At 48.5% G+C, this 26,626-nt stretch overlaps 1 protein-coding gene across 2 annotated transcripts in view; it reads left to right on the top strand.

The window, feature by feature from the left end:
- Positions 1-26,626, top strand: part of GRB10 (growth factor receptor bound protein 10) — a 219,951-nt gene that overhangs the window by 23,241 nt on the left and 170,084 nt on the right. For both annotated transcript variants that reach the window (XM_070787419.1, XM_070787418.1), the window contains exon 2: positions 15,838-15,993. The gene's annotated coding sequence lies outside the window, so the exon portion shown is untranslated. The remainder of the gene's footprint in view (positions 1-15,837; positions 15,994-26,626) is intronic.

The raw sequence follows: 26,626 nt of genomic DNA on the forward strand, positions 1-26,626 counted from the left end.
CTATGAGCCATGCCCTGTGGGGCCACCCAAGACGGACGGGTCATGGTGGAGAGTTCTGACAAAATGTGGTCCACTGGAGAAGAGAATGGCAAACCACTTCAGTATTCTTGCCTTGAAAACCCCATGAAAGGCAAAAAGATAGGACACTGAAAGATGAATTCCCCAGGTCAGTAGATGCCCAGTAAGCTCCTGGAGATCAGTAGAATTATAACTCCAGAAAGAATGAAGAGATGGAGCAAAAGCAAAAACAACACCCAGGTGTGCATGTGACGGGGGAGGGAGGTAAAGTCTGATGCTGTAAAGAGCTATATTCCATAGGAACCTGGAATGTTAGGTTCATGAGTCAAGGCAAATCGGAAGTGGTCAAACAGGAGATGGCAAGAGTGAACATCGACATTCTAGAAATCAGCGAAGTAAAATGGACTGGAATGGGTGAATTTAACTCAGATGACCATTATATCTACTACTGTGGGAAAGAATTGCTTAGAAGAAATGGAGTAGCCATCATAGTCAACAAAAGAGTCTGAAATGCAGTACTTGGATGCAGTCTCAAAAATGACAGAATGATCTCTGTTCATTTCCAAGGCAAAGCATTCAGTATCAATGTAATCCAAGTCTATGTGCCAACCACTAATGCTGAAGAAGCTGAAGTTGAATGGTTCTATGAAGACCTACAAGACCTTTTAGAACTAACACCCAAAAAAGATGTCCTTTTCATTATAGAGGACTGGAATGCAAAAGTAGGAAGTCAAGAGATACCTGGAGTAAGAGACAAATTTGGTCTTGGAGTACAGAATGAAGCAGGGCAAAGACTAAAGGAGTTTTGCCAAGAGAACTCACTGGCCATAGCAAACACTCTACAAGAGAAGACTCTACACATGGACATCACCAGATGGTCAACACCGAAATCAGATTGATTATATTCTTTGCAGCCAAAGATGGAGAAGCTGTATACAGTCAGCAAAAACAAGACCAGGAGCTGACTGTGGCTCAGATCATGAACACCTTATTGCCAAATTCAGACTGAAATAGAAGAAAGTGCAGAAAACCACTAGACCATTCAGGTATGACCTAAATCCAAGCCCTTATGACTATACAGTGGAAGTGAGAAATAGATTTTTAAGGGACTAGATTTGATAGATAGAGTGCCTGATGAACTATGGATGGAGGTTCATGACATTGTACAGGAGACAGGGATCAAGACCATCCCCATGGAAAAGAAGTGCAAAAAAGCAAAATGGCTTTCTGAGGAGGCCTTACAAATAGCTGTGGAAAAAAGAGAAGTGAAAAGCAAAGGAGAAAAGGAAAAATATACCCATTTGAATGCAGAGTTCCAAAGAATAGCAAGGAGAGATAAGAAAGCCTTCCTCAGTGATCATTGCAAAGAAATAGAGGAAAATAATAGGATAGGAAAGACTAGAGATCTCTTCAAGAAAATTAGAGATACTAAGGGAATATTGGACATGGAACAACAGACTGGTTCCAAATAGGAAAAGGAGTTCGTCAAGGCTGTATATTGTCACCCTGTTTATTTAACTTCTATGCAGAGTACATCATGAGAAACTCTGGACTGGAGGAAGCACAAGCTGGAGTCAAGATTGCCGGGAGAAATATCAATAACCTCAGATATGCAGATGACACCACCCTTATGGCAGAAAGTGAAGAGGAACTCAAAAGCTCTTGATGAAAGTGAAAGTGGAGAGTGAAAAAGTTGGCTTAAAGCTCAACATTCAGAAAACCAAGATCATGGCATCCGGTCCCATGACTTCATGGGAAATAGATGGGGAAACAGTGGAAACAGTGTCAGACTTTATTTTGGGGGGCTCCAAAATCACTGCAGATGGTGACTGCAGCCATGACATTAAAAGACGCTTACTCCTTGGAAGGAAAGTTATGACCAACCTAGATAGCATATTCAAAAGCAGAGACATTACTTTGCCAACAAAGGTTTGTCTAGTCAAGGCTATGGTTTCTCCTGTGGTCATGTATGGATGTGAGAGTTGGACTGTGAAGAAGGCTGAGCACCGAAGAATTGATGCTTTTGAACTGTGGTGTTGGAGAAGACTCTTGAGAGTCCCTTGGACTGCAAGGAGATCCAACCAGTCCATTCTGAAGGAGATCAGTCCTGAGTGTTCCTTGGAAGAAATGATGCTAAAGCTGAAAGTCCAGTACTTTGGCCACCTCATATGAAGAGTTGACTCATTGGAAAAGACTCTGATGCTGGGAGGGATTGGGGGCAGGAGGAGAAGGGGACGACAGAGGATGAGATGGCTGGATGGCATCACTGACTCGATGGACGTGAGTCTAAGTGAACTCCGGGAGTTGGTGATGGACAGGGAGGCCTGGCATGCTGCGATTCATGGGTCGCAAAGAGTCGGACACGACTGAGTGATTGATCTGATCTGATCTGAAGGGAACATTTCATGCAAAGATGAGCTCGATAAAGGACAGAAATGGTATGGACCTAACAGAAGCAGAAGATATTAAGAAGAGGTAGCAAGAATACATAGAAGAACTGTACAAAAAAGATCTTCACGACCAAGATAATCACGATGGTGTGATCACTGACCTAGAGCCAGACATCCTGGAATGTGAAGTCAAGTGGACCTTAGGAAGCATCACTACGAACAAAGCTAGTGGAGGTGATGGAATTCCAGTTGAGCTATTTCAAATCATGAAAGATGATGCTGTGAAAGTGCTACACTCAATATGCCAGTAAATTTGGAAAACTCAGCAGTGGCCACAGGACTGGAAAAGGTCAGTTTTCATTCCAAACCCAAAGAAAGGCAATGCCAAAGAATGCTCAAACTACTGCACAATTGCACTCATCTCACACGCTAGGAAAGTAATGCTCAAAATTCTCCAAGCCAGGTTTCAGCAATATGTGAACCGTGAACTTCCTGATGTTCAAGCTGGATTTAGAAAAGGCAGAGGAACAAGAGATCAAATTGCCAACATCCGCTGGATCATGGAAAAAGCAAGAGAGTTCCAGAAAAACATCTATTTCTGCTTTATTGACTATGCCAATGCCTTTGACTGTGTGGATCACAACAAACTGTGGAAAATTCTGAAAGACACGGAAATACTAGACCACCTGACCTGCCTCTTGAGAAATCTGTACAAAGGTCAGGAAGCAATAGTTAGAACTGGACATGGAACAACACTCTGGTTCCAGATGGGAAAAGGAGTATGTCAAAGCTGTATATTGTCACCCTGCTCATTTAACTTATATGCAGAGTATATCATGAGAAACGCTGAGCTGGATGAAGCACAAGCTGGGATCAAGATTCCTGGGAGAAATATCAATAACCTCAGATATGCAGATGACACCACCCTTATGGCAGAAAGTGAAGAGGAACTCAAAAGCCTCTTGACGAAAGTGAAAGAGGAGAGTGAAAAAGTTGGCTTAAAGCTCAGCATTCAGAAAGCTAAGATCATGGCATCTGGTCCCATCACTTCATGGCAAATAGATGGGGAAACAGTGGCAAACTCTATGTTTTTGGGCTCCAAACTCACTGTAGATGATGATTGCAGTCATGAAATTAAATGACACTTACTCCTTGGCAGGAAAGTTGTGACCAACCTAGACAGCATATTAAAAAGCAGAGATATTAATTTGCCAACAAAGGTCCGTCTTGTCAAAGCTATGGTTTTTCCAGTGGTCATGTATGGATGTGAGAGTTGGACTATAAAGAAAGCTGAGTGCCTTAGAATTGATGCTTTTGAACTGTAGTGTTGGAGAAGACTCTTGAGAGTCCCTTGGACTGCAAGAAGATCCAACCAATTCATCCTAATGGAGATCAGTCCTGAATATTCATGCTGAAGCTGAAACTCCAATACTTTGGCCACCTTATGTTAAGAGCTGACTCATTTGAAAAGACCCTGATGCTGGGAAAGATTGAAGGCTGGAGCAGAAGGGGACGACAGAGGATGAGATGGTTGGTTGGCATCACTGACTCAATGGACATGAGTTTGTGAAAACTCTGGGAGTTGGTGATGGACAGGGAGGCCTGGTGTGCTGCAGTCCATGGAATCGCAAAGAGTCGGATACAACTGAGAGACTGAACTGAACTGTCATGTTGATAACAGCAGAGAATGAATTCTAGGAAGATGAAAGTGAACTTTAGGCATCTGTATAGGCGACCATTGGAAGTTAGTTTGTTGTGACTGTTTACATAGCTCAAATCACGGGCAGATGGAGAATGAGATGTTCAGTTTGAAAATTGATGCTGAACTGAAGTCTGAATTAGCTTTGCAGTAGGAGACTCAACCCCCCGGGACACCATTCACATGAGGGACAGTGAGTATTCTGAGGGGCACTCACCTAACTCAGGTGGGCTTGAGAATAATGTGCTTGGGAGACTAGTCCCCTCAGAGACCATCTGACTGGTGAATGGTCTCCCTGTTTTTCCTTTCCTCTGGTCTAAGGAGTAAACTTTTCCAGACTTGGGAGGACCTGATTTTTGGTCAGTGATGTGTCAGTGACTTGGGTTCCTAAAGAAATTAGCAGTTATTTAGGGCTGTTACCCGTGGGGATTATCAACAGCTGAAAGTCCCCTGCTGGATTCCTGAGAACAAGTTCATGCAGAAGGTCTTATAAGCATGTCCAAGCCATTTTTGCAGAATCGACAAAAACAATGATTTGGCACAGGTGCAGCAAGCTGTTTCTCTTCCCACATTATCGTTCCAGGGTCTTGACCAAGATTTGGCCAGACACCTGTATCTTGCATTGAAAACAAGCTTGTATCTTGCATTGAAAACAAGCTTAGGGACTGTATTCTGATGGTTCTGTGATTCCCCAAGCTGGATTGAGAACATAGTGAGCACTCCATGCATGTTGGTGGAGTGGATTCAGGAGAAGAATCCTGAGTTTCAGGGCTCAGATGATCATGCAAAGAGATGGTTAAGGAAGACAGTACCAGCCGTTCAGTGGTTGGCTGGGAACTCCTGGGTGGACGAGAGCCTTAGTGCGATGTGCTGCCTTCAGCAGCAGGAACCTTTCAACTGGTGTCTAAAGAACATGCTCTTCTTTCAGGGGAATTGATTCTGGATGAGAGTTACTTGGGAATCGAGGCAGCAATGTGAGTTCTCACATTTTCTACACAAAATGCTAGATCCCCGTAGAAACAGAACTAACTGCCTGAGCCAGTGTTTCCTGACGCCACATTGGCTTTCCAGACTGTGTGTGATACTGCGGACTGTTAACCTTAGGAGAAGGGCCCAGCCCCCCCCTCCACATCTGCACTGTCCTACACAGCAGAGTCAGTCAAGTCCCTGGGAGCGAATGCTGGGCGAGGAGAGGATGCGAGCCCAGGGGCGTGAGTGATGCCGTGGCTGCGTCTGCATTTCGGGAAGCCCAGCACTGTTCTGTGCAAACCCTTACTCTGCACCCTAAGAGAAGATGCCCGCCTTACACAGAGAAGCAGCCTGAGATCCATAGCATCCTGGGAATTTTGCTCACAGACCCAGCTCCCAGAACAGGATCACTGGGGTGTGACAAGTGTGCAGGCAGGGGGTGGGAAGGATGGGAATATGCGACGAATGGTGGGAGGGTCTGCCCTGTCCGGCCACCCCTTTGGTCAGAGCTTTAGCCTTGCCCCAGGCACAGTGTGAACAGATTGGATATTTGATGAGCTGATGGTGGGCACAGGGTGGCCAGGCCCTGTTATGCTGGGCTCACTGTGAGGTGGCATCTGGGAGATGACTTGATATAGAACCATGTGTGGACTGTTCCCTGGCCCCAGTGGACACACTAGAGCCTGAGCCATGCCTGCAGTGTGCCCAAGGGCTGCAGGGTCAGTGGGAGGGGCCCCTTGTCTTGGCTGCCACGCTGTGACATCTGTGGGACTAGGAGACGTGGATTCAGAGGACCAGAGCGTGGGGCGCCTGCCAGACCAGAACAGTTTGCTTGCTGGAGTGTGGCCCCAGAGCCTGCAGGTCCAAGTGAAGGGCCATGTGGCAGAGGAGAGCCCATCCTCTGAGGGCTGGTGGCTCACGGTGCCGGGGCCAGGCTTCAAGTCCTTCATGCTCTGAGCTTAGGGAGCAACAGAGTCTTCCTGTCTCTTCTGAGCAGCTGTGCTGGGGGTGCCCACACCTTTCCAGGTGCCCACCCCTCCTAGTCTGCAGGGACTGCTGTCACACAATACATGTGCACCTCCCACGGCTCTGGAGGCTGGACAGCCAAGGTCACGGTGCTGGCAGATTCTGTGTCTGACGAGGGCATCTTCCTAGTTTGCAGACTCCAGCTTCTCCATGTCCTCCCGAGGTGGACACGCAGTACACACTAGCTTTCTGGTCTCCTCTCTTTTGCTTCTTCCCAATGTTTTTGAGATGTAATTGACATACTGCTCTGAATACCTGTAAGGTATATAGCATGTTGCTCTGATACATCCATCATGAAATGATGGCCACAGTATGTTTAGTGAACACCCATCATCTCATATAGATACAAAGTAAAAGGGAAAAAAAGTTTTCTATTACAATGAGCGCTCTTAGGATTTACTCTTAACTTTCACGTATAATGTGAGCAATGTGAATTATATTCACCGTGTTGTATGTTACATCTGAGCTCTTCTTCCAAGGGTCCTAATCCCATTATGGAAACCCCACCCTCATGACCTCATCTCACCTAGGGACCTCCCAAAGGCGCCACCACCTTGGGGGTCTGGGCTTTGACATGTGGATTTGGGGGGCCTTTCAAGGGCCTATACCGCCCCTTCAGGGGTCAGCTGTGGCTTGTGGATGGAACACCAGGGGTAGCTGGGCACGCTGGTGATATTCTCTGGCTACTCGAGGGCTGAGCGGCCCGGCCAGCAGGGACTTGGTGAGCCACTGATAGGACTGAGCAGGGATGAAGAGGACTATCACATGGACACAAAGCCATTGCAGGTTCATGCTGTTAGATCTTATGAGAGAAACAGCAGTGGAGGAAGTGGTTAAGTATGGTCGTTTCCAGTGTGCCTCCATGCTGGGTCTGTGCACAGCCCTGCTAGACCTGCCCTCCATGTGCAACAGCACGTCTCAGACCTGCGGGCCATCGTGTTCTAAGCGCTTCTGCCTCGGGTAATCCTCTGTGTCTGTCATTCTTCCTCAAATGTTGATTTCTGTCTGAGCTGAGGACCAGCTTGTCATACTTTATCCTGCTGCTGCTAAGTCGCTTCAGTCATGTCCGACTCTGTGCGACCCCATAGATGGCAGCCCACCAGGCTCCCCCGTCCCTGGGATTCTCCAGGCAAGAACACTGGAGTGGGTTGCCATTTCCTTCTCCAGTGCATGAAAGTGAAAAGTGAAAGTGAAGTCACTCAGTCATGTCCGACTCCTAGCGACCCCATGGACTGCAGCCCACCAGGCTCCTCCATCCATGGGATTTTCCAGGCAAGAGTACTGGAGTGGGGTGCCATTGCCTTCTAGAAACCTAGAACCCACAGTCATGACTCCTCAACGGTCCCGAGGAAGAAAAGATGTGTTTCTCTTTGAAACCTAAAGTGTGAAGCTGAGGGGGTGGTGGACTTCGGGGTACTCCCTGTGCACTAGCGCATGCTGGTAACGGGGTATTTGCAGAGTGGCAATAAAGCCTCTGAACAAGATGGACTCCATTTCCTGTCGGTTTATCTGGTGAGGAGGGGAGAAGCCCTACCCAGCTGTTGGCTGATCCTCTTCCTGCAAAACTGTTGCTGCCTGAAGAGTAAACTGTGTGCTTTCTCCTCGAGGTACAGTGTCTTCACTTACTTTTCCTCATTCTTTTTTTTTTTTAACCTCCGAAGAGAAGAAAGTACAAAAGAAAGGAAAAGAAAAGAAAATAGAGGCACATCCTTGGCATTTCTAGAAACAGCCTGTACAAAGGAGCCCTGAAATCATTTTCATGTGACCTCCCGGAAGCATTTAATGGCCTCATTGTTGGCGGGAGGGGGCAGCGAATTCTCTGGAATTCCTAGAATGGTCAGAGGCTGCTTGGGCAGAGGGAGGAGATGCCGGGGAGTCATCAGGATCCAGGGTGAGGGGTGGGGAGGCAGAGGAGCAGGCAGGACCACTGTTCTGAACCTTGATGACAGTTCTTCCTAGAAAGATAAATGATATTACATAATTGCCTAACTGTGAAAATTCCAGCCCCAAAGTCGGCAGAGTCGAGTCCCTTGCACTCTCTGTTCACCCTGCGGCCTCCCTCCCGTCAGAGATGCTCGGGGCTCTTCTGGGTCTTTTTCTCTGTGGAATTCCAGACAAGCTTGTACATCGTTGTCAGTTCCCCCTTTCTGCAAGAGTGTCACGTCAGTCCTTATCTCGCTTCCTCCTTCATCTTAGTCACCATTAGTCAAGAGCTCCCTTCGCCAGTTCTCTGAGAAGCGCTGTGGGAGTCGCATCACGGCATCCTCGCATGAGGTCAGGACTGGGTCATCTCATCCCAGGACCGAGAAGCTGCGGCCTTGGAGGGAGCGGGCTGTTCGCTGGGGCTATTAACCCCACTTGGTGGGGTTTTCCCCACTGGATCCACCTGCCAGCCTGGAGAATCTCTGCACTGGAAGACCTGCCCAGGCTCCCATCGGGAGGTGTTTTCACCCTCTCAGCAAAGCCTTGCACCCTTGGCCCATGCTGGGAGCTGAGGGTGTTGCAGTGTCTGCTACAGGCCTGGGCCCTGGCTGTGGAGCAGCTCCTCGGTGGGGAAGCAGACATGGAGTCAGCAGCAAGAACGCAGCCGCAGTCCCCCTGGATGGGTCTGCAGGGCCTGCGGGATCCAAGCGGCGAGTAGGGCCAGAACGGGGCAGAGAGGATGCGTGCAGGGTGTCACCAAGCTGAACTCGGGTTTTCTCACAGGGGCACGGCAAAGCCCATCAGCTGACATGCGTTGTGGTGAAGGAAAGTGCAGTGTTTACTGCAGGTGGTAGACAAGGAGAAGGGGCAGTTCATGCTCAGAAGACCTGAAATCCACTATCCTTTCAGCAGATGGTTGTTAAAGGCAACATTTGGGGTGAGGGGGGCAGCTCCTGGACCTTCTGATTGGTTGGTGGTGAGGTGACAGGAATCTTGAGTCATCAGCCTTCTGGTTCCAGCCAGTCTGGGGTCTACCCACTTGTAGTCAGTATGTAGTCACCACCCTCCACCTGGGGAGCTGGGGTGTCTTAGTTCCGCAGCACAGCTCACAGATGAGCATCACGTTGTCATGATGCTCCCTTAAGGAGGAGCTGGGACCCTGCTTTATCCCTGAGCTTTTGTCATTAATTTCCTTGCTGGACATTAGTTTCCTTCCTTTCCTCTGTTTCTGCATTCCCTCGCTTCCCTAGTTAATAACTGCTTGCGTCTGCTCTTTGGAACTCAGGAAAAGCATAGGAAACGAAAGCCTTTTTGTACAAACAAGAAATAGGGATAAAGAGGGGCTTTGGTACCCGGTGAGGGGAGGCTCCCTAGGAACCCTCTCGGCTTCCATGCTCTCTTTTCTGTCAGTCCTCAATCCCCAGGGGACCAGGTGTGGGCCAAGAAAGGGAATAATGTTTTGGATGGAGAGGTTAATCATAACGTTGGTTTCAAGGAGAGGAGGAACAAAGAGGGGAGCATCCTGGACAGAGGACACAGAGGTCGCAGGAGAGGAGTGACAGGACTTAGGGAAGGCCAGGGGCCTGGAGGGTGAATCGGGCAGGTGGCTGTTTCCCAGGAGCTTGAAGGCAGGCGGGGCTGTTGGTGGGCGTTCCGTGTACCCCAAGGTGTATCCCAAGCGCTCAGCTGGCTTGTGAGGGGTGAAGGCGCAGCATGTGGAGGGAGCTGGGTCACGGTCAGAGGGGAGTGATGGCTGATGTTGGCAGCTGAAGGCAGTGGATAGATTTCAGATGCTTCTTCGGCCAAAATTAAGTGGCCTTGTGGGTTGCACGGGCAGGAGGTCAGGGAGGCCACAGGCAGCCCCTGGGTTTCTGCCACGTGTACCTGCTGGGAGCCACTGCTGGGAGCTGAAGGGGGAGGTGGTGGTGAGTAGGTGTATCTGGGTTGCTCCAGCTTTCCGGTGTTCCTGGGTGTGGCAGTAATCGCTCTTTGTGTGTGTGTCTGCACGCTCAGGTGACAATAAGTTACAAAAAGTGAGATTCCTGCTTCTAACACTGACGTTTGGGAGATGCTCGGCTGCCCAGAGCCTGTTCAGGAGCCCCGCCTATGGCTTAGGAGAGCCCCCTTGCTCCAAGGCCACCCCAACTCCCAGGGGTCATGTCAGTTTTTAAAATGTTCAGCAGTCAGATGTGTCAAAATGTATAGCTCATTCATTGCTGCTGTAGTGTGTTTCCATGGTTACTTGGGAAGTTGAGTGTGTTTCGTGTGTGTGTGACGAATTGTTTGCTTCTGTCCTCTCCCTGTTTTTGCACTGGGCTGCTCATCCCATGTTATTTTAATAAGAGAGATTTACTGAGTGCAGATTGCTGCCTGTGTTCATGGTAGTTTCTCTCGAGGCTTTTTGCTTCCCTCTGGACTTTGCACAGATGGTCTTTGGCTGTAGATGAGTTGGTTTCTCCTTCCTTGCCTCCTGGTGAAGAACTTGAGTCTGGTATGTTTTTTTTGTTTTTTTGTTTTTTATTTTTATTTTATATTGGAGTATAGTTGATTAACAATGTTGTTAGTTTCAGGTATATAGCAAAGTGATTCAGTTAACCATACACATGTATCCATTCTTTTTCAGGTTCTTTTTTTCATTTAGGTTGTTACAGAATATTGAGCAAAATTCCCTGTGCTATACAGTAGGTCCTGTCGATTCTTTTATGTATAGTAGGGTGTATATGTCAATCCCAAACTCCTAATTTATCCCTCCTCCCACGCTTACCTCCTGGTAACCGTAAGTCTGTTCTCTATGTTTGTGAGTCTTTTCTGTTGTGTCATTTTTTTTAGATTGCACATGTAAGTGATACCATATGATATTTGTCTTTTTCTGACTTCACCTACTATGATACTCTCTGTCTGGGTTCATCCAGGTTGCTGCAAATGGCATTGTTTCACTTTTGGTGGCTGAGTACTATTCCGTTGTATATATGTACCACATCTTCTTTATCCATGCCTCTGTCAGTGGACAGTTGGGTGGCTTCCGTGGCTTGGCTGTTGTGAATCATGCTGCTGTGAATGTTGGGGTGCCTGTGTCCTTTGTAACCGTGGTTTTCTCCAGATGGTCTGTATATCTTTTGGTGCCTCTGTCTTGTGTCGGCCACCTGCCTGCAGGAGGTGTCTGGTAGGTGCCTGTTATAAGGTTAAGAAGGCTCCTTATTTTATGCCCATCACTGAAATCTTAATTCCTGCAAGCAGGAGGTACCCCCCTCCCCTATCCTCTATGCTTTGAATTTCAGGCTCTTCTTTATGGCTACTTTCTATTTCTCTAAAAGAGAAAAGATAAACTACGCTCCAAACAATGTAATTGAAAGAAAAAAAAATGAAGAACAACTTTACAAATAAGTGCAAAGGTTGTCTATTTTCTTCTTATGCAAATGATAGTTTATCAGCAAAGTACTAAAGCAGGTAGGCGGATTCAAACATCTATGGATTTGAATCTCACCTCTTCCATTTCTTAGCTGTGCGAGCTCGACAGCTACTATATTGCCTCCCAGGCTTGGTTTCTCCACCTATAAAATGGGGTCATAATTCTACCTCAAGAATTGATAATATTTCATTATTCTTAATTAAGAACTACTCATTTGTATCTTTGGAGAAGGAAATGGCAACCCACTCCAGTGTTCTTGCCTGGAGAATCCCAGAGACGGTGGAGCCTGGTGGGCTGCCGTCTATGGGGTTGCACAGGGTTGGACATGACTGAAGTGACTTAGCAGCATTTGTGTCTTATTATGAGTCTCATGTCGTTTTACTCCTTTTAATCTTCGAAAACAGTTGTAAAGCATTTGGCGAGGTGTCTGACACAAGACGTTGTCACTCAAGGTGGTCATGGCCACGTCTGGATCATCATGGTGTCATCTTTATCTTGCGCAGCATCATCGGAAGAGTCAGGGAAGAGGGGACTCAGGGCTTCCCATCCCATGGGTCCTGTGTGCTCGTTGTGGGAGCTTGGCGATTCGGACACAGTCTCCTGTTAGGATAGTTTGTGCTGCTGTAATGAAATGGTAACATTCATATTTGTAAGCCCAGCCCTTCTGGTGGTACTAGAAGGATTTCTACACAGCATCACCCTGTTTTAATGACTTTTGCTTTACAGTGTCGCAAAGAGTCGGACATGACTGAGTGACTTCACTGCACTTTACAGCGTCTTCTGTGATGAGAACGTTGTTCTGTTAATGCTCTATGCTGGACAGTCTTACCTTTTATTGTATTTTGTCAGTTTTCATGAGATACTGTCTTTCATTGACAAAATTAATTTTAATTTTTAAGTTCATTATTTGAAGACGATGGAAACCTTTGTGACGGTTAGTCTTCCCGTTTAGGAACTTATGTTTCCAGACAGCTAGGCCTTTTATCTCTCTCATGGGGTGGTGATAGTGTTTATTTTGCTGGGCTGGTCGTAGTGCTGAACTAGCACAGGCGTGTATGTGCCAGCTGTGGAGAGTGGCTATTTTCAGTCTGTCTTCTAGTCACTTACGTGCGTGTCTGTGTGTCCTGCCCCTCGCTGCCCTGTGGACTCTGGGTCCGTTTTGGGGAGAAGAGTCCTGCCTGTTCCAGGGAGGCAGTCCCCTCATCCCACTGCACTTCTGTCCTGTTTGGCCTTGGACAGGCTTCCTTTGGACAGCCCATCTTCAGACGTGCTTGGTGTCCCCCAGAAGCCCCATGGTGAGGATTGGTAGTATCCTTGGTTCCGCTTGACCCTGAACTTGAGAACCAGATAGGGTCTGGACCCGTTCACAGGCCTTGGGTAAGTTTGCATGATGGCATTCAGTTGGGAAGCTCCTTCTGGGGTGCGAGTGCCCTGTCCTGGGCTGTGCTCTGCGTCCTGGGGAGCTCGGGCTGTGTGCTGGTGGACGGGCCACCGTGGGAAGGCCCTTCCCAGACTGGGTCAGTGTCACTGCCCTTGTTCCCAGACCTTTCCTTCGTGTGTGTGGTTTCAAAGCATGATGTTGGCATTTGAATGGGAGCGATCCTGTGTTTGAACTTCCGTGTGTTGCCAACATCCTTATCCTCACGTTCTAGCATCTCTGCCCTGGAAGTAGCTGTAGCATCACTGGAATGCAGGTCCCGTCTAGGTGCATCCGATGGCAATGGGGGACAGTGAGGGTCCTCAGCTTTAACTGTGTTCCCTTTTCAGCTGTCCAAAGGTTCTGGCGATAGCATCCCGAGATTTTTATCATCACTTAGAAAACGTTGCCTTATCTTCAATTCCATTTCATTCATATATTTCTCAGTTTGTCTTCTAAGCGCCTTCTTACGCCATGAAAACAGAGGGGCCTCTGAGGTCAGTACAATCCTGAGTTTAATTTTTTTGATGAAAGGTATTTTGTCCCCTCTCGAGAAGCCCCAGCCTTCATTCCAAACTGGCCGAACAGCCTCATCGTGAAGCTTGGGATTTGTTGAGTGTCTAAATAGTGACTGTTATGACTCTAAATATTTAGTGTGAGAAAGCTAGACAGAAGGAAAACTTTATATTAACTCAGGAATTTCTGGAAGGGATCAGAGGCACTCAACAGAAATCAAGAGGTCCTTTGTTTCTGAAACATTTTGGAAGTAAGTGAAGACATTTCTTTTTCGCCCAAGTTTGTATATTCTTGAAGATTTCAAGTTTTTGTCATGTCTGCCTGTGGAACCACCCAATTGGTGATCAGCACCCAGAGAGTTCCATCTCTTCTGTGGGTCTGGGTGCAGCTGGTCCGGTTCCTACAGGAAGCCTGTGGGGGTCCAGGTGATGGGGCCCTGGAAATAGCACCTCTGCCTTTCTTCCTGAGGAGGGTGCTGTATCTTAGTACCTCTTTTCAGCTCATCAGGTTCAAAAATCATGTCTTTGTTTTATCTGCTGTAGTTACATATCCACTTTCTTAAAGATAGATGAAAATGCTTGAAGTGGTGAACAGCTTGACAGGCAACTATGTCATTTAAAAAAAACTTTTAGTATAAAAAGTAAATCTCCTGAATGTATATTGTCAGCTGAAGGTCACAGGCATGAAAGATGCATTTGGAATTGGTCCTGGGGCTTTTGGATGATGTCCAAGGAAAGATTTTTCCTCTGGAAATGAGGGGAGACCTCTCAGGATGTGAGGGTTAGAGGTGATGATGGGCATGTGATACTCTGTTGTCGTATGACCTGGTGCCCTTGCCAACTTGCCAGCCAGTTGTTGTTCAAAGACCCTCATGCCTGTGTGACCATTCGCCTTTTTATTTCTTTTTAAGATTTTTAAACTTGGAGTCAACTTAGCTACTGGAATTTAGAGTTGTTCCACTCGACATGAACATTATAACACTTTTCAGGCTTACACATTCTTTGAGGATGAAAGCAGGCACCTTTCATCAAATGCCTTTGCATGCATGGGTAATATTCAGCTTTGAGCAGTCAGAGAGTCCTATATCAGGGGTCTCTCCCCTTTTGATCCTAGAAGTTCAGTGTCCCCTCTAAACACCAGCAGCCTTTGCAGCTTGCAGGTGGCCGCTGTGTTCAGCATCTGACAGCAGGGGACTTGCTTGCTGTGTCCGAGCTCATAACTAGCGTTTGTCTAACATTTACTGTGTGTTTTATCCTAAGTCTTTACATGCGTTTGCTCACTTCATGCTCATAGAAGCCCTGGAGGGAGATGGTATCTTCATATTGATTTTGCAATGGGGGGCACTGAGGCTCAGAGAGTGGGGTGATCCGCCCACAGGTCACCCACTGAGAGGGAGTGGGGTCAGGAGGTGGCAGATGTTGTCCAGCTCCCGCACCAGATTCTTAGCCTGAGTGCCCAGACGGACCTTCTTCTGTAGCTTTCTAAGTCCTCAACCCTGGCCTCTCCCACGTCAGGTTGGAGGCAGGGCAGGCTTTGTTTCCACCATTGAGTGGTCAGGGTAAGCTAGTTCCACATCCCTGGGTGATGTGTCCTCCACCCAAGGACACCGTGTCACAGACACAAGGGCACAGCGGCGCTCGGGACTTTTGTCCACGGAACCTTTGCTCTCTGCTGATCTCTCTGAGTCATCGAGTGAGTGTGTTTCTTCTGGACTTGGGGAGATTTTGTGGCATTGAGTATCAGGTGCTAGGGTCCTCTGGGAGGCAGCTCTCTCTCCCCTCTGCCGAGGGGAACACACAGAGCTCTCTTGGTGGCCAGACGTTCCCCTCTGGCAGGGGGAACCTTTGTCTCTGTCCCCCTCACCCCCGACTCTGGAGCAATGTCTTGGCCCTCACAGTAGAAGTGAGAGTATTGAATCAGGAGAAGTAGCCAGGATTCCCACTCCCCCCGTGGCACACACATGGGCCCTGCACAGGGCCTCTCAGGCACTGGGCACAATGGCCAGAACATGGTCTCAGATGAGGATGGTCCCCAGGGGGTGGGATGAGGGCTGTAGCCTGGGAGGACCTGGGAAGGATGTGGGCTGTGATCTAGGTGCCAGGGATGACTTACAGGTATAGACTTGGCCTTGCAAGAGAGCAGAGGCCTGCCCAGTCCTTACCTGCCTGCTTTTTTTGGGGGGGTGAGGGAAGCACTCGGGCAGTGACCTGGGACCAGCAGCTTCCCAAGGCATTTCTGGTGTCTGTGGGCCTTTGTCCCTGTGGTCAGCACCATGGCGACTAGAAACCCGCTGCTTGTGGACTCCTTTCGAAGAGTCTGTCTTTTAAACAGTCTCTTTGAAAAGAAGGAAAAAAAAAACACATCTGTTTGTTTAAAAAATTGTTTTAAAACTTGTATTCTTGGGTGCAGGGTATAAAATTCACACTTGTGCAAATTTAGCATGTTCAGTGGAGGCCTCCTTGCCTTTCAGCTTCGGAGCTGGGCAGCATGCTGAGCCTGAAGAGGGGGCTGCAGGGGGCAGTGGCCCATGACTGTGACCTGTGACCGTGACCAGCCGCTACTTCTAGGTGCCTCGTTCCAGCCAGGTGGCCGCCAGACACCCAGAGCCCCAGCAAGCCCCCGACAGGTAAGCTCTGTTTGGTTACTTTGCAGGATGTGGGTCTGTTCACTGTTGATGAAAGGGAGAATAGTAAATGCATCTTATTGCAAATCACCAAGTGTGAGCAGAAACGTCCCACTGGGCCCTTCCTTCCAGGGTTTCTGCAGGGAGCCCCACCTGCTCGGTGGCCTCCCCCCATCCCCATCTTTGAGCTGAGGTGGGTGGGAGGGGAGATCACAACGAGCTTGGTCCAGGCCCTGCAGCCCACCCTTTGAGCCACCTTTCCTGCTGCTCACCCACTCCAGTCCTTGCTTTCTGTGCAGTGAGTGCTGATCTGCACGTGTGCTCAGCTGCTCAGTCGTGTCTGAATCTTTTCCACCTCGGGGACTGTAACCTGCCGGGTTCCTCTGTCCATGGCATTTTCAGGCAAGAGTACTGGAGAAGGCTGTTTCCTTCTCCAGGGGATCTCCCCAACCCAGGGATTGAACCTGTGTCTCCTGCATTGGCAGACAGATTCTTTACCACTGAGCCACTTGGGAAGGCCTGAGTGCTGATATGCTCCCAGGTTATTCTGAGATTCTCATGGCAAGCTCTCAAGAGTTGGCAGCTGTTCGTTTTAGAGCCAAGGTGGAGGGCCCTGCTCAGGCTGTTTTCTCCCCTCTGCTGGGGGTCTGCCCACCTGTACCACTGCAACTGGGGGCGTTTGTGCCATGACGGTCCGGGGTGGATGCGCCGTGACGGCCCAGGGCAGGTGCGCTGTGACGGCCCGGGGCAGGTGCTGGCCCCTTGCACCTCACTGCCTCCTGAGGAGGCTGACGCGGCGATGGACCTTCTCTCTCACCCCGGCTGGCCTGGCTATGGATTCTTACCATGCTGTTGGTATGTCTGAGGTGTCTGGTAGAGCAGAGGCTGGATGGCCTTCCTGCACGTGCGTCTGCTGGAGCCTTTGCTCTGAAAGAGTAGTGGGTAGTGGAGACTGTATCAGTCAGCTCAGCCGCTGGAATAAATGCCACATTCCGGCTGGCAATCTTGGAGGCCAGAAGTACAAGATCAAGGTGTGGGCAAGCTAACCTCTCCTGAGGCCTGTCTCCGGGTGTGTAGACAGCCGTATTCTCCCTGTGACCTCACAGGCTGTGTTTCTACGTCCTCTTCTTGGAAGGATACCAGTCATATATGGGATGAGGCCTCCAGGAAGTCCTCATTTTATCTGCATTATGTCTTTAAAGCACAGTCACATTCTGAGATCCTGGAGGTCGGGGCTTAACCATGGCTGTTTTGAATTTATCCCCTAACAGCGGGGAACACCCCCCAGGCCAAGTGGCTGAAGGGGGACTGGGGTTTGGGGCCCAGCGTCCTCTGTAGGAAGGGTGTACTCTGTCCACTTGCGTCCCTCCTGCTTCCCAGCTCATTTCTCCGCCTCTCCTTTCTGTTGCCTCCTTGCTGACCTTGTACTTCCCCTGCAGGTTTCCTCTGTGGTCCACAGAGCAAAGAAGGGTTCTTAATCTTTTGGGTTCATTCAGTAGATGCTTACCGAGTGTCTTCCTTATCTTAGAGGCTAACTTGGTACATATTCTGTTCTGAGTTCAACAAGTGCACGTGTGACGTTTTCATGTTTCCCTCTGATTAGTGGGCAGGACGGTTGATGTTTCCTGCAGTGTGATGTTCTTCCCTGGATGTCAGTGAGGCTTCTCGAACTTTCCTGAACCTTCATGGCCCTCGTGGTGGGAAGATTGTGCCCTTAGACAGACTCCTTTCTGTGACATGGGACCTTTATCCTCTCCTCCCAGCAGAGGTGTATGAAGATCACAGAAGCACCTTGTCTCCTGGGAGAATAAATTATAGTGAAAATACACACTTTGTGGCTGATGACAGCGCCACCTCTGGAGTCCGAGGCTTCGGGCACAGGCCCAGGTGTCGGGGGCTCGCCTTGTCCCTGTGTAGACTGTGTGGGATGCTCTGGGGCCTGGGCCACATGATGCACTCAGGCTGGTCCCCTGCTCTTTGGTCCTGCCTCCCCTTCACCTGTAGCCCTTCCGAATTGTCCTGAGATGCCTGGAAGATGGGGACTGTGTTTGTTTCTGCCGAGCCTTCATAGTATAACAGACACATCTGAAAAAGGCGAGAAAACACCCTTGAGCCTCCCGATTCCCCACTTCTCAGCGCACCTGACCAGCCTGCACCGCCTGTCCTCCTTCTGGTCAGATTGGTCAAACACAAAAGGCTTAAACCTGTGGGTTCTGACAGCCGGGCCGGGCACCTCTTGGCACAGACACAGCATTGAAGTGAAGCCTCGTTTAACAGTTAATCCTCCTATTTGGGCTCAAAATCTAATTATCCACGCAGCTTAGGCAGTGGGTCCACTGGTGCGGAAGGCACAGCTTGGGATCCATCCCACCGACCCCCGAGGGTGGGGAGCTGTGTCTGTGACTGCCCAGCCCTGGTCCCCAGAGGTTCAGCAGGTACAGTGACTAAAGGGTGGCCCCAGAGAGTGTCCTGTGGGGACTTTCCAAAACGTTTTCAGCCCCAGAACCCTTCCTTGACTGGGACTCTTGCTCAGATGCCCTGTCCCAGCACCACTGTGGAACCCACGGCTGAGACAGGGCCTGGAGCCCCCACTGACCCAGAGGGGCAGGGCTGTGGGAGCCTCTGTTGCTTCTCTGTGTCCCTGTGACCATTCTTGTGATGGGCTTCAGCAGGGATGAGCCAGGGTGGAAAGCCTTTGGCTTTCTAAAGCTGGTTTGTGATATTCCGTGGCTGCATACTGCACCCTTCGCCCTGGCCAGTTCCTGAAATGCATGCTGGTGGGATGTGCAGGGATTCGGGGGTGCACAGGTCCATGGACTCCACGCTCAGACCGTTACAGCAGGCTCTGTGGACTATGCATGCCCGCCAGGGTGCAGGGTGGGGGTCCTTGGCATCCTTGATAAGCCTCTGTAGTACAGGGAACACATTTGACCCACGTTAAGCTCACCTGAGCACATTAAATAGCATGCTTGATTGAAGCCGTCAATAAATCCGTTCTTACTTTCCTGACTTTGATCTACTTATTCTGTAAGTTCCTGGTGAGCGGCCATGTGATACCAGGTCTGCCTTGGTGCTGGGGGTGCCTTGTCTGCAGGCATGAAATGCACTTGAGGAGCGTGATTCCGTTGAGCACTCTTCTTCTGTTGGGTCTGTGGGTTGGGTGGAACCCAGCCCTGGAGTTCCAGAAAGATGTTATATCACAAAATAAGAGGGTCTGAGGGGGCCCAGTGGGAGGGCAGTTAGGGAAATGGTTACTGTCACCTCAGGCTTCTTTATACAGTGGCTCCCACCAGGGCACTCAGCCCAAACCTGGGTGAACCCAGTATGGAAATCGTGGATTTGTGGGTGGTAAAGTGGGGTGGGATGGATAGGATGGCAGCAGAGTTTACTGGGTCTCAGGAGACCTGTTTGATTTGGGGTCATGGTGATGAGAGAGATAAAGGTGCATATGACTTCTATCATCCGATTTCTGTCTTTCCACTCCAGATCCCAAAGAGGCCTCTGAGTGCTTCTCTCCACCTCGCCATCCTTGGGTCCCGTGTTTTGGCTGCTTGTTTTGTTGTTGCTGGATAGCTTTTAACTCACTTGGGTCAGAGCATCGTGTCCCCAGGCTCAGTGTCCCTGCCGCGGCCCCACTGATGGCCCAGCCTCTGGCGAGCGCCCCTGCCCCCGCCATGGCCCATAGAGGCTGTCCTGCCCCTGCAGGGTGGCTGGTGGGAGAGCGCCTCTCTCACTGGCTTGTTTGCCCTTGAGGTACAGGCAGAGAAGAGCTCATTATTGCTGTTGCAGTTATTTTAACTTACGTAGCAAGACAGGGCTTGGCTAAGGGTAGAGACCATTTCTCTGCCTAGTTGCATGGATCAGTCACTCCTTCCCATTTACAGTATCGTTTGAACCAAAGTGTCCTCAGAATCTCACTAAAGATGGAACAGCTTCTGCCTTCCTCTCTTCGAGGGCAGAAGATCACAGCATGTGCCCAGCTGTTTGGTCCTCACGTCAGCTCGCCGTGAACAGGTCTCTCAGACGCCCGCATGCATTGACGAGTGCCTTCTTTCCTTCCTTCCTGTGCATCCGCTCGTCTCTCGGTTTCTGGATCAGCTGCTCCCCTGACTTCTGTGTCTGCTTCCTGTTTCCCCTCCCTTACTTCCCCTGTTCACTGTGTCTGCTGCCATCTCGGCACTCAGGGCATCCTTATTGTTTGGGCTGACTGCGCCCTCCTGCAGAGCTCCCATGTGGTTTTATTCCTGCGTCATTTTGGGTACTTTGCCCCTCCTGCCCTGAGCTGGTGATGTTGCCTGTGCCTGTCGCTATCACTGGGTTAAACCCAGAAGCAAGGTGAGCAACCCTGAGCAAGGCCCAGTGACCTCACACATGGCAGGATCTCAGTAAATGTCTAATTAACTCTGTTGGGTTCAGATATGTTGGAGCTGTATCTTAGCAAATTATTCTCTGATGAAAAGAAACCCAAAAGTCACTAAGATTGAAGGAAGAGAAATGCCGAGAGGCTGTCATGCAGAGTGAAGCAAGAAAAACAAATGCTGTATATTAACACACATATGTGGAATTTAGAAAAATGGTGCAGAGGAAGCTATTTGCAAAGCAGAAGAAGAGACTCACGAAAACGAACAAACATATGGACACCAAGGGGGACAGCGGGGTGGTCTGGATTGGAAGATTGGATTGACATATATACACTACTGGGTATAAAATAGGTAACTAATGAGACCCTATTGAACAGCATAGGGAACTCAACTCAGTGCTGTGTGGTGACCTAAATGAAAACCAGAAAAGAGGAGATATATGTGTACGCACGGCTGGGTCACTTTGCCGTACAGGAGAAACTAACACAACGTTATAAAGCAGCTATATTCCAATAATAATTTTTTTTTAAAAAGGAAGAGAAATGTTTTCCCCTGCTTAGGAGTCCCTTGGAGGTGTCGCTTTTCAGCTTGCATTTGTTTGAGAGGGTTTGCAGTTCTTGTGGAAGCGTGTTTGTGACTGCTGTGCTGAGGCTTTGGACACGGGTCTCCCAGGGCTGCCTTTGTCAACTGTCCTTGCTCAGTCCAGTTGCATCATCCTGGTTCTTGGGACACAGGTGGGTTTCAGCTGTGTTTTGGACACCTTGGGTTTGTACCAGGGGACTCTGGATCCTGTTTAACCTTCTCGGTAGGGAGTTTCACTGTTGAAGTGTAGACACAGGCCTTGTGGGGTGGACATCGGCAGCCTTGGGGTCTGTGATTCTGCTGGGTTCACCACTCCGCTCATATGGTCAGCGTGGGTGAGTGCAGCTCCTCTTCAGTCTCTCTCACACCTTCCTGCCTCCTCTGGGCCCCTGGGAGCAGGGCCACGAGCTCAGCTTTCTCACTGTGGAGTGGGATGGATCTCCCACTGGCCCCTGTGGACTGGGATGTGGGGGAGGGGGCAAATGCCAGTTCACCCCTCCTCTCACCTCCTGACCCTCTCCTGACGCCATCAGGGATGGAGGCAAAGCTGCCCTGCCCCTGCAGGGGAGCTGGGTGTCCACTTCCTCCAGGTGGGAGGGAGAAGACCAGCTCTTCTTGGCAGCCAGCACAGTGTTAGGGTGCTCTGAGCCTGAGCACCAGCTACCCACAGGCTAGGGCCCAAGGTGGTGGGAAGTCAGGTGAAACCTGACACCTGGGTGGGTGGGAACATTTCACCACTGGCCTTTCTTGGGTAGGGTGGGTGTCCCTGGAAAGGCTCTGGTTCTGTTGGGGTAGGGTGGGGATCACTGGGAAGGCTCTGGCTCTGTTGGGTAGGGTGGGGATCACTGGGAAGGCTCTGGCTCTGTTGGGTAGGGTGGGGATCACTGGGAAGGCTCTGGCTCTCTTGGATAGGGTGGGGATCACTGGGAAGGCTCTGGCTCTCTTGGATAGGGTGGGGATCACTGGGAAGGCTGTAGTTCTATTGGGTAGGCTGGGAATCACTGGGACAGCTGTGGTTCTGTTGGGTAGGGTGGGGATCACTGGGAAGGCTGTAGTTCTGTTGGGTAGGGTGGAGATCACTGGCAAAGCTCTGGCTCTGTTGGGTAAGGTGAGATCACTGGGAAGGCTGTAGTTCTGTTGGGTAGGGTGGGGATCACTGAGAAGTCTCTGGTTCTTTTGGGGTAGGGTGGGGATCACTGGGAAGGCTGTGGCTCTCTTGCATAGGGTGGGGATCACTGGGAAGCCTCTGGCTCTTTTGGCTCTTTGGTGGTAGGAACAGACAGTGTTAGAGCTTTTCTTTTCTTTAATATATATAAATATATTCTTTTTCGTGTCCTTTTGCACTATACTTTATCCCAGGAGATTGAATATAGTTCCCTATCTAGACAGAGATGACAAGAGTGAATGTCGACATTCTAGGAATCAGCAAACTGAAATGGACTGGAATGGGTGAATTTAACTCAGATGACCATTATATCTACTACTGCGGGCAGGAATCCCTCAGAAGAAATGGAGTGGCCATCGTCATCAATGAAAGAGTCCGAAATGCAGTACTTGGATGCAATCTCAAAAATGACAGAATGATCTCTGTTCATTTCCAGGGCAAACCATTCAATATCACAGTAATCCAAGTCTATGCCCCAACCAGTAACGCTGAAGAAGCTGAAGTTGAATGGTTCTATGAAGACCTACAAGGCCTTTTAGAACTAACACCCAAAAAAGATGTCCTTTTCATTATAGGGGACTGGAATGCAAAAGTAGGAAGTCAAGAAACACCTGGAGTAACAGGCAAATTTGGCCTTGGAATATGGAATGAAGCAGGGCAAAGACTAATAGAGTTTTGCCAAGAAAATGCACTGGTTGTAACAAACACCCTCTTCCAACAACAAAAGAGAAGACTCTATACATGGACATCACCAGATGGTCAACACCGAAATCCGATTGATTATATTCTTTGCAGCCAAAGATGGAGAAGCTCTATACAGTCAGCAAAAACAAGACCAGGAGCTGACTGTGGCTCAGACCATGAACTGCTTATTGCCAAATTCAGACTTAAATTGAAGAAGTAGGGAAAACCACTAGACCATTCAGGTATGACCTAAATCAAATCCCTTATGATTATACAGTGGAAGTGAGATATAGATTTAAGGGCCTAGATCTGATACATAGAGTGCCTGATGAACTATGGAATGAGGTTCGTGACATTGTACAGGAGACAGGGATCAAGACCATTCCCATGGAAAAGAAATGCAAAAAAGCAAAATGGCTGTCTGGGGAGGCCTTACAAATAGCTGTGAAAAGAAGAGAAGCAAAAAACAAAGGAGAAAAGGAAAGATATAAGCATCTGAATGCAGAGTTCCAAAGAATAGCAAGAAGAGATAAGAAAGCCTTCTTCAGCAATCAATGCAAAGAAACAGAGGAAAACAACAGAATGGGAAAGACTAGGGATCTCTTCAAGAAAATCAGAGATACCAAAGGAACATTTCATGCAAAGATGGGCTCCATAAAGGACAGAAATGGTATGGACCTAACAGAAGCAGAAGATATTAAGAAGAGATGGCAAGAATACACAGAAGAACTGTACAAAAAAGATCTTCATGACCCAGATAATCACAATGGTGTGATCACTGACCTAGAGCCAGACATCCTAGAATGTGAAGTCAAGTGGGCCTTAGAAAGCATCACTATGAACAAAGCTAGTGGAGGTGGTGGAATTCCAGTTGAGCTATTCCAAATCCTAAAAGATGATGCTGTGAAAGTGCTGTACTCAATATGCCACCAAATTTGGAAAACTCAGCAGTGGCCACAAGACTGGAAAAGGTCAGTTTTCATTCCAATCCCAAAGAAAGGCAATGCCAAAGAATGCTCAAACTACCGCACAATTGCACTCATCTCACACACTAGTAAAGTAATGCTCAAAATTCTCCAAGCCAGTTTTTAGCAATATGTGAACCATGAACTTCCTGATGTTCAAGCTGGTTTTAGAAAAGGCAGAGGAACCAGAGATCAAATTGCCAACATCTGCTGGATCATGGAAAAAGCAAGAGAGTTCCAGAAAAACATCTATTTCTACTTTATTGATGATGCCAAAGCCTTTGACTGTGTGGATCACAATAAACTGTGGAAAATTCTGAAAGAGATGGGAATACCAGACCACCTGATCTGCCTCTTGAGAAACCTATATGCAGGTCAGGAAACAACAGTTAGAACTGGACATGGAACAACGGACTGGTTCAAAATAGGAAAAGGAGTTCATCAAGGCTGTATATTGTCACCCTGTTTATTTAACTTCTATGCAGAGTACATCATGAGAAACGCTGGACTGGAGGAAGCACAAGCTGGAATCAAGATTGCCGGGAGAAATATCAATAACCTCAGATATGCAGATGACACCACCCTTATGGCAGAAAGTGAAGAGGAACTCAAAAGCCTCTTGATGAAAGTGAAAGTGGAGAGTGAAAAAGTTGGCTTAAAGCCCAACATTCAGAAAACTAAGATCATGGCATCCGGTCCCATGACTTCATGGGAAATAGATGGGGAAACAGTGTCAGACTTTATTTTTTTGGGCTCCAAAATCGCTGCAGATGATGACTGCAGCCATGACATTAAAAGACGCTTACTCCTTGGAAGGAAAGTTATGACCAACCTAGATAGCATATTCAAAAGCAGAGACGTTACTTTGCCAACAAAGGTTTGTCTAGTCAAGGCTATGGTTTTTCCTGTGGTCATGTATGGCTGTGAGAGTTGGACTGTGAAGAAGGCTGAGTGCTGAAGAATTGATGCTTTTGAACTGTGGTGTTGGAGAAGACTCTTGAGAGTCCCTTGGACTGCAAGGAGATCCAACCAGTCCATTCTGAAGGAGATCAGCCCTGGGATTTCTTTGGAAGGAATGATGCTGAAGCTGAAAGTCCAGTACTTTGGCCACCTCATGCGAAGAGTTGACTCATTGGAAAAGACTCTGATGCTTGGAGGGATTGGGGGCAAGAGGAGAAGGGGATGACAGAGGATGAGATGGCTGGATGGCATCAGTGACTTGATGGACGTGAGTCTCAGTGAACTCTGGGAGTTGGTGATGGACAGGGAGGCCTGGTGTGCTGCGATTCATGGGGTTGCAAAGAGTGGGAAATGACTGAGCGAGTGATCTGATCTGATCTGATGTAGACAGTAGGACCCTATTATTGCTCCATCCTGTGGATAAGCAGCAGAGAATGGGGGTGACTGAGGATGAGATGGCAGCATGGCATCACTGACTCAATGGACATGAGTTTTAGCAAACTCTGGGAGATGGCGAAGGACAGGAAAGCCTGGTGTGCCAGTTCTTGGGGTCACAAAGAGTCAGACCTGACTGAACAACAGTAATAGATAAGTTTGCATGTGTTAACCCCAAACTCCCAGTCCTTCCCCCCTCCCCTTGCTTCTTGGCAACCACAGGTCTGTTAGAGCTCTGTGTCCATGAATTTGTCTCTGTTTCATAAATACATTCATTCGTGTCATATTTTAGATTCCATATGTAAGTGATATCATAAGATACTTGTCTTTCTGACTTCGTCCTTTCAGTATGAGCGTCTCCAGGTCCATCCATGTGCCTGCACGTGGCAGTCTTTCATTCTTTTTTAGGACTGAATAGGCCTTATTTCTTTTTTGTTGTTTCTTTCAAATTTTAACTTTTTATTGACATACAGTTGATGTGCAATATTATGTGTTACAAGTACACAGTATAGTGATTCACAATTTTTAAGTTATACTCTACAGTTATTATAAAGTATTGACTATGTTCCCCATATTGTACAGTGTATCCTTGTAGCTTATTTTTTATTTTTTAATTTTTATTGGAGTATAGTTGCTTTGCACTGCTCTGTCAGTTTCTGCTGCACAACCAGGTGAACCAGCTACCCATATACCCCCTCTTTTTTTCTTAAAGCTTCGTGCTTGTAAGCAGTGACAATCAAGGTCAAAGTTAAATGTGGACAAAGTGCGCTGCAGGCGTACAGTTGGCAGGTTACTTAAGATAAGTCATAGGATCTGAACCCAGCATTCTCAGCTCAGACTCGACCCCTCTGTGACGCCACCAGTGTCCCAGGACGTGGTGAAGGGATGCCTAGCTCGGCCTGCATCCAGGGTATGACAGCCATGCAGAGCCTGTGCTCCTCGGGGGAGGAGGTGCAGAGACCAGATAGCGGTGACACCCCAAACGGCGACTGTAATAAGTGCGTGTGTGCGTGTGTGGGGGGCCTCTAGTAAGTGGTTCTGTGGATTAAATTATCGATCTTCACAACAGCCCTCTGAAGTGAATATAAACTCTCCCCATTTTACAGAGAGGGCACCAAGGCACCAGTAAGTTAGATATAGCTCATTCATTGCCTTTGTTCACTGATCCCGTATCGCTAATGTTTATTTGTGGGGCTTCAGTGGTGGCCCAGTGGTTAATCCTCTGTGCTTCCAGTGCCAGGGGTGTAGGTTTGACTCCTAGCTGGGGAACTAAGATCGCACATGCTGCATGGTGTGGCAAACATAAATAAGTAAATGAAAAGTTAATGTTGCACTTGATGAACATAAAGTAATAACTATAAAAAAGTTTATTCATAACCACAAACCAATACAGTGGATGAGTTTCCATTTTCTAGAGCGTCAGATAAAGCTGCCTGATTTATTTTGTCTGGCCTCTTGCCCTCGGCATCATTATTTTGAGATGC

Source organism: Bos indicus, chromosome 4 (assembly GCF_029378745.1).
Source record: "Bos indicus isolate NIAB-ARS_2022 breed Sahiwal x Tharparkar chromosome 4, NIAB-ARS_B.indTharparkar_mat_pri_1.0, whole genome shotgun sequence".
Lineage (NCBI taxonomy): Eukaryota > Metazoa > Chordata > Mammalia > Artiodactyla > Bovidae > Bos > Bos indicus.